The sequence below is a fragment of the Penaeus vannamei genome, chromosome 31, assembly GCF_042767895.1.
Source record: "Penaeus vannamei isolate JL-2024 chromosome 31, ASM4276789v1, whole genome shotgun sequence".
In the NCBI taxonomy this organism is placed as follows: Eukaryota; Metazoa; Arthropoda; class Malacostraca; order Decapoda; family Penaeidae; genus Penaeus; species Penaeus vannamei.
In genome coordinates, this window is record NC_091579.1 from 28385672 (window position 1) to 28393171 (window position 7500).

Sequence of the window (7500 nt, forward strand, 5' to 3'; positions counted from 1 at the left end):
TAAAAAGGTATCGAGCGCCATCTAAGGGTCAGGTAGCCTGCAGACAAGACAGCACAGAAGACTGGCACAAGAGAACACTGGCTGCTGCGGAGGGAAGGGGCGGCGTAATCAGACCCAGGGCGGGAAGATCCGCCAGGTCAAAAGGTACACCACCGTCCCTCGAGCCAGGACTCGACCTGACCTTTCCCGAGCCGCGAACGAGCCTTCGCAGGGCTTCACCTCGCCGCCAGGGAGCTTGTACTCTGCTTCCAGCCCCGAGTCCTCCCCGGCCATTAACATCAGAAGGAAGTAACTCGTGTAAAAAGCCGTGGGCGTGCGGGCGGAGGGAGGGGGGGGGGGTAGGGGGCGTCGTGGCTACACCAGCGAGCCGGCCGCGTGCAGAACAATGGCCGTCCGCAAAACAAAGGGTTGCAAGGCCCGGTAAGAATACACCCATCCATAACTACTCGCCGCTGACTTGTCCCGCAACAATGGTGCCTCAGACTGCCTCCACCTGGCCGCCTCCACCTCTGCCTCCCCCGCCACCTCCACCCGCTCCTCTCTGCGCGCCCCTCCACCTCTTCGCCTCCGTCCCGGCATCCACCCAGCCTTCACCCCGGCATCCACCCAGCCTCCGTCCCGGCATCCACCCCGCCTCCATCCCGGCATCCACCCCGCCTCCACCCCGGCATCCACCCAGCCTCCATTCCGGCATCCACCCCAGCATCCACCCCGACTCCATCCCGGCATCCACCCAGCCTCCATCCCGGCATCCACCCAGCCTCCATCCCGGCATCCACCCCAGCATCCACCCAGCCTCCAAGTCAAACGACTGTCTTTGCAAACGCGAAAATAGCGCGGCCCCGAAACCCTCACCGACTGCCCCACTCGCCCCGTCCTCCCGCACTCGCAACGCCGCATAAAAAAAGAGGAGGAATCTCGCCCACTTGGGCCCTTTGTTCGCGAAACAAAGTTCGGGTATGTAAATGGAGCTTAAGGTGGGCTTTAAAGCATTCTCAAACTTGTATTCTGATGGCAAGCCTCGGAAAAAACTGCCCCTTCTCAGAATTTCCATAAGACCTTACATCCTCCCTCTCGACCGCATCTGTAACCGGAGAAGAGGGAAAGGGACGAGGCGGCGGCGGCGGCGGCGGCGGGGGCTTCAGGTACTGCCAGCATACCACGCCGTCATTAGGCAACCCCGGGGCTTTGCGATTTTATAAGAAGAAAAAGAAGATGCGGATCAATAAGAAGACGGAGAAAGCAAGTCTGTTCCCAATAGGATCCCCGAGCGAAGGATGACTGCTCGACGAAAAAAAAATTGAAACTATACAGGATAAGAATAGAAAAAAAACAGGCCGAAAGGAATGTAGCGAAAAAAAAACCCGGGTTGTATAAAGAGACATAACAATAATAGAAAAATGAACAAGGGGAAAAAATACAAGCCACTTCAACCCAATAAATTGTAAAATTGTCGAGAGACTCCGACACTCACCTCCTCTGGATTCCTGCATATTTATCTTTTTTTCTTTCTCTCTCTCTCTCTCTCTCTCGCTCTCCAACTCTTTACCTGCTAACTAACCGCCACATTACCTGCAAAGAGAAGAAAAAAGAAAAATCGTCAAGTGTTTATCGGAGCAATAAAATCGCATTGCAGCGCACACCTCGCGGCGACGCAATAACTCACCCCCCCCCCTCCCCAGTCACCTTCAATGAGCAATTACTCCGTTCCGATTGCGGGAGGAATGCCCGGCGCTAATCCCCCGTCGCCCTGCTTTCGCGCTCAACTTTTACCCTCCGCGCGTCCGGCCATCGCCTCTAATCCTCTCCGTCGCCGATGGAAATAATGAACCTACACGACCAATAACTGTAAGACCTAATTAGTACGGGACTCTTAATTCAAGGCGCGTTGTCAGGTGTGGTCAGTAATGAGAACGTAGTGGGAAGAGGAAGAGGGGGAGAAGGGGGGGAGAAGGGGGGGAGAAGAGAGAGAGAGAGAGAGAGAGAGAGAGAGAGTGAGAGTGAGAGTGAGAATGAGAATGAGAATGAGGAGAGAGAGAGAGAGAGAGAGAGAGAGAGAGAGAGAGAGAGAGAGAGAGAGAGAGAAAGAAAGAAAGGGGGGAGAGGGAGGGGAGGGGAGGGAGAGGGAGGGAGGGAGAGAGGGAGGGAGAGGGAGGGAGAGGGAGGGAGAGAGAGGGAGGGAGAGGGAGGGAGAGGGAGGGAGAGAGAGGAGAGAGAGAGGGAGGAGAGAGGGAGAGAGGGAGAGAGGGGGGGAGAGAGGGAGAGAGGGGGTGGAGGAAGAATGAGAGAGAGAGAGAGAGAGAGAGAGAGAGAGAGAGAGAGAGAGAGAGAGAGAGAGAGAGAGGAGAGAGAGAGAGAGAGAGAGGGGAGAGGAAAATGGAGGAAGGGAAGACGAGAAAGGAGAAGAGAAAATGAAGAAAGGAAGGAGAGGACGAGGAAGACGAGAAAGGAGAAGAGAAAATGAAGAAAGGAAGGAGAGGACGAGGAAGGTGAGAGGGAGAAGGAAAAGGGAGAGGGAAGCATGGGGGGGGGGGGGTATCCTCTGCTCCACCCGGTAAGAGCACAAGTGTGTCGCCCCAGATGAGAGGCACTCACTCCCTGCTCGGCCACCACTCCGGGCACAGATGCAAGGTGTGTGAGGGGGGTGAGGGAGAAGAGGGAGGGGAGAGGGAAGAGGGAGGGGAGAGGGGAGAGGGAAGAGGGAGGGGAGAGAAAGGAGGGAGGAAAGAGGGAGGAGGGAGGAGGGAGGGGAGAGGGAAGAAAGAGGGAAGGGAGAGGGGAGAAAAGGAGTAGGGAGGTGGGAGAAGAGGGAAAGGGAGTAGGGGGAAGAGGGAAGAAGAGGTGGGAGAAGGGAGAGAGGAGAAAGAGGGGGGAGAGGTAGAGTACGGAAGGGGGGGGGTGCTTATCGAACACTCCATACAGGTGTTGCACGATGGCGACCTGACCTCCCTCCTCCAGTTCGCACGTGTTGGCTAAGTATTGTGAAATTTCCCTTCTGCTGTGAAGACGCGGCGGATTGGGCGGCGAGTGGGCGGCGGGCTGAATCCAAGCAGCTACGCCCTCCTTAAGTGCACAGTGTAGGGGCCTCGGGGGTGGCTGGGTGGCGATGGGCGGCGTGGAGAGGGGCGGGGTGGGGTGGGGAAGGGGGGCGCAAACCAGGTAAGACGGCGGTAATTAGCAGTGCCCGGGTCATTACCGTGCCCAGGGCGGCGTGACCCGTACGTTACCTGGCCGATGACCACGGGCGTCGTCCTTCCTTCGCAACATTACCCGGGGCGCCACTTCGTTGCAGCCGACGCCCACGCAGCCGGAAAAACGTGAAAATTTGCCAAGTGTTCCCTGTTCATTACGAAAGGCTCCAGATGTTGGCTGCTCGTGGCGCTCTGCAGGGAGGCGGAGTCGGACATCAGACGTCACGAATAAATACTATTAATCGACTATGGAACCTACTCTACTTACTCTCTTTCTAGCCCCCTCATTCCTCCCTTTTCTTACTCCGTCTTACGCTCCCCGGATTTCATCTCACGCAGTCGAGTTCTTCGCTAACGTAATGAAAGTGATACCAACACCACCTGGAATGACCAACTTCCTATATTCCAAAACAAATTCATTCCACGTGTCACCCGAGAGCCTCCATCGCCGAGTGCTGGTAAACGCACACCCAAGGTCGACCTGTATGGAGGGTACAGCGTGGCGTATCAATTAGGGCCCTACACCTGGCACACTCTACCTGTTCGGGTGAGTGGTTATTTCGCACTTTCTGCCTCAACGCCGTTACATAAAACGAATTAGCCGTTATGATACCATGCTACAGTCAAACATCATACCGGTCCCTCCACAGCTATTATGGTACGAAACGGCTCGGCAAAAAGCGCCGGACGAAATGGCCCAAAACAAAAATACATATAAAAAGGGGACAAATCAACGGAAATTAACCCGGCCGTGAAAACTAACGACCACGACCTACAAGCATTCCGCAGCGCGCGCGTTGAGTGAGTCGTCCGACGAATACAGATGGGCGGTGAGGATCGCGGGGCAAGTGGAGCAAGCAGGGCAAGCAAGCAGTTCCACCCACGATCGGCCGCCGCCCGCGTCGAGTCGAGACGGCGATCACGATGCAAATACGCCCCCCTCGACGCCCGACGATGCAGCTCCTCGCTATTCATGCGCCATCTCATTACGTTTTTATTCACCACTTATTGATATTCTCGTCCTACTCCTCATTATCACTTCTCGTTACAAAAGTGTTACTGTGTAATTACTTTGGTGCGTAGATGTCCTTTCTGCATCTTTATTAAATTACAAAAGTGCAGTTAATACCAGGCTACAGAGACATTTCTATTGCGAGCTTATAGAAATGCCTCAACATAAGGATACATGCATGCTCTAATTACAGGCACTGCAGCGATGTCGTAATATTACATGTCCTTCTACCACACGGAGGAGGGGTTAGGGAAGCGTTGGGGGGGGGGGGAGGTGTCCGGAGAAGCCGTCGCGGAGAGCAGGAACGAGCGCTCGTTTGCACATCCGGTCGTCAGTCGCTTCTCGGTCGAGTCGGTGCGACGCGCGGGCGGCCTTATCGGAGGCTCGGCCGCTCCGAACTGCCTACCTGAGCAAACAGGGGCCTCATTAACCACTCTAGAAAGACAATGACAAGACCATAAATCGTTCGGCTACCATAAAATCCCCCAATGGAATCGCTAGCTGTCAATAAATCGCCAATAAAACGGTGATAAATCAAGAGGTTCTCGGAGGTCTGGGACACGCCTAACAGAAACGGCGAAACAGGTAAACAGCCAATCGCTACCTGCCTTGTAAAATACTTTGTACCCGCGTGTACGAGGGAGATCAACCTGCCATTTACCTGGTGCGCAGTCTCCCCCCCCCCCTCTCTCCCTCGGTACGTGTCCCTCACTAAGGCAGACGTACCCAGCACACACACAAAGACTATAGCTCCCTATGCACGCGTGTGACGGCCAAACCAGGGAAGCTCCCACGACCAGTGACGCAGTGCCGTCAGCCTGTCTTCGAAACACCCCCTTAGCAGGCACCTAAAATACTAAAAATCTCCCATTTTGGAATCTTTCTTAAAACGCCTAGTGTGATTCCAGCACGACCAATATAACCAAGAGGAGGCAACACGGAGACACAGACCCGAGCCCGATCAATGGTACAATTCACCGCTAACGCAGCTTTGATCCGGTCCCGAAAACTCCCCAGCAATTTGTATGTTCCTCAGATTTGCATTGACCGCTGCCGTCGCTTTTGGGTGACACGGCGTCATCTTCGTGGCGGTGGGGGTTGCCTGCCGCTTCAGACGGCTCCTGTTGTCTTTATAAAACGTTGGAACATTTCTTAGCAAGATGGGGGAATGAACGATCACAAAAGAGAAGGAGAAAAAAGTGCGAGTGTGATTGTGCGTGTGCGTTCGTGCGCGCGTGTATCGGAGCTGGGCTGCCGAGGTGTAACTTGAGTAATTTCGACAAATAAGCCAGTTTTTTTCGCGGAAGAAGTGGGGGGGGGGGGAGTCCTCCTGATGGGATGGAGGCGAGCGGTGATAGTGACTACGATAGGGTCGTGAGAAGGAAGGAGGTCGTGGACGAGGCGAAAGGAGTTGTGATAAGAACAGAGGCGGAGGTCGTGAGGGGAAGAGGCGACTCGAAATGCCCGAAGGGGGGGGGGAGGGAGGGAGGGAGGGAGGTCGGCGTGGGAGAACGGGATTCAGGGAGCAAGAAGGGAAGGGAACGGATGGAGAAAAGGAGAAAGAGGAAGGGGGAAGGGGATAAAGAGGAGAAAAGGGGGAAAGACGGGGAAGAAAGCAAGGGACGAGGGAAGAATTAAGGTAAAGGAGATCAAGGACGAAGGGAATGAAATGAGAAGGAAGAAGAAGAAGAAGAAGAAGAAGAAGAAGAAGAAGAGGAGGAGGAGGAGAAGGGCATCGCAAGGACGTGACTCCAGCAGCATTTCGCCGCCCCTGACCCGACACGGCCTCCTCATCCGCCAAGATGGATCGATGTGGTGGGATCTATCCTATTACTCCTGGATAATAAGACTCTCAAAAAAGGAAATAGAAGACGAAAAGAAAAGAAAGAAAAGGAGAAAGAGAAAACCTAAACAAGAAACGAAAAAAAAACACAGTTAAAAGTATAAACAGCCTTTCCTCTTCGATCAAATAATTCCCCACGCGGCTCTATCGGATCTCAAATTCAATTTATCTCTCTCGGCAGACCTCCTCCGAGCCTACCAAGATCCTCCTCCTTCGCCCCCGCCCGGAAAATCATTAATTCAAACGTCCCTGATGGCCTTCCAAACACGTCACTTAAAATTACTCACAATTCCAGCTGAAATTACCTCCTCCCCCACCCCACCCCACCCCACCCATCCCTCCCTCCCTCCCTCCTCCCCTTCCCAAACAACAGGCCTACTCCCCTCTCTCCCTCCCTCCTCCCTCCCTCCCTCCCTCTTCCCAAACACCAGGCCTACGAACACCTTCCAACCTTCCTCCTCCCCCAATCACCCCCATCCCCTTCCTCCTCCCCCCAATCACCCCCACCCCCAACACACTCCAAGACCGGACTTCACAGACGATAAATCCCGCCCTAACAAGGAGAAGGCCGCCGTGGGTGGTGAGCGAGGGCGGTTATTTGGGAGATCAGCTGTAATCCATCAGTGTAGTGTGACACTCGGGCCGCGGTGTCACCGAAGAGCGGGGGACATTACCTGCTATTAAGACGCCCCGGCCTCTCATTACCGGACAACGGCCGACGCGCTGTCTCGGGAACCGCCATAAATCACCCGCAGTTAGTCACTCGCCAGGCATAACAACGCGGGTTCCAGGTCTTCTCTGCTGGGTGATGCTCCTCCTCCTCCTTCTCCCCTCCCCATCCCCCTTCCCCCTCCTCTTTCTCCTTCTCCCCCACCTCTCCTTCTTCTTCTTCTCCTTCTCCTCCTACTTCTTCTCCTCCTTTAACTTCTTCTCCTTTAACTTCTTCTCCTCCTCCTCTTCCTTCACCCCCTCCCCTCCTCCTCATCTTCTTCCCCCCTCTTCCTCTTCCTCCTCCTCCTCTTCTTCCTCTTCCGCTCTTTCTCCTCCTCTGCGCCTCACTGTTGTCTCTCTTTCCTTCACGTTGCAATTGCAAATGAAAAAGTGCTCCGCCCATAATTGAAAAGTCATATTTTCAAAACGGAGATGCTGATTATGGTAATGACTGCGATTATAACTAGAAATGACAACTGATGATAATGAAGATAATTGCACGGGCACAAAGAAAAGGAAATTCAAACTATAACACTACCCCCCCTCCCCCCCCCAAAAAAAAAGAAAAAAAAAATCCGTAGCTGACATCAGGACCTCCCCTTTTTCCTCCCTGCAAAATCCTGGAGCGTAATGCCTTCTCTTCAACTTCACTCGGAAGAAGAAAAGGAAAAAAAAAAAAAAGGCAATGGGTATAGGCACTTAAAAAAAAGCTCATAAGATGGGAAATCTAAAATCACAATCTA

The 7500-nt window shown here is 53.9% G+C and overlaps 1 protein-coding gene and 1 long non-coding RNA gene across 3 annotated transcripts in view; both read right to left on the reverse strand.

Moving 5' to 3' along the window:
- Nucleotides 1-7500, reverse strand: part of LOC113805664 (homeobox protein extradenticle) — a gene marked incomplete at its 3' end in the record, with an annotated part of 433120 nt that overhangs the window by 139652 nt on the left and 285968 nt on the right.
- LOC138867617 (uncharacterized) overlaps nt 1-7500 on the reverse strand; it is a 102237-nt gene that overhangs the window by 71625 nt on the left and 23112 nt on the right. Inside the window, exon 2 of the long non-coding RNA XR_011399853.1 lies at nt 1475-1572. This is a non-coding gene — a long non-coding RNA (uncharacterized lncRNA). The remainder of the gene's footprint in view (nt 1-1474; nt 1573-7500) is intronic.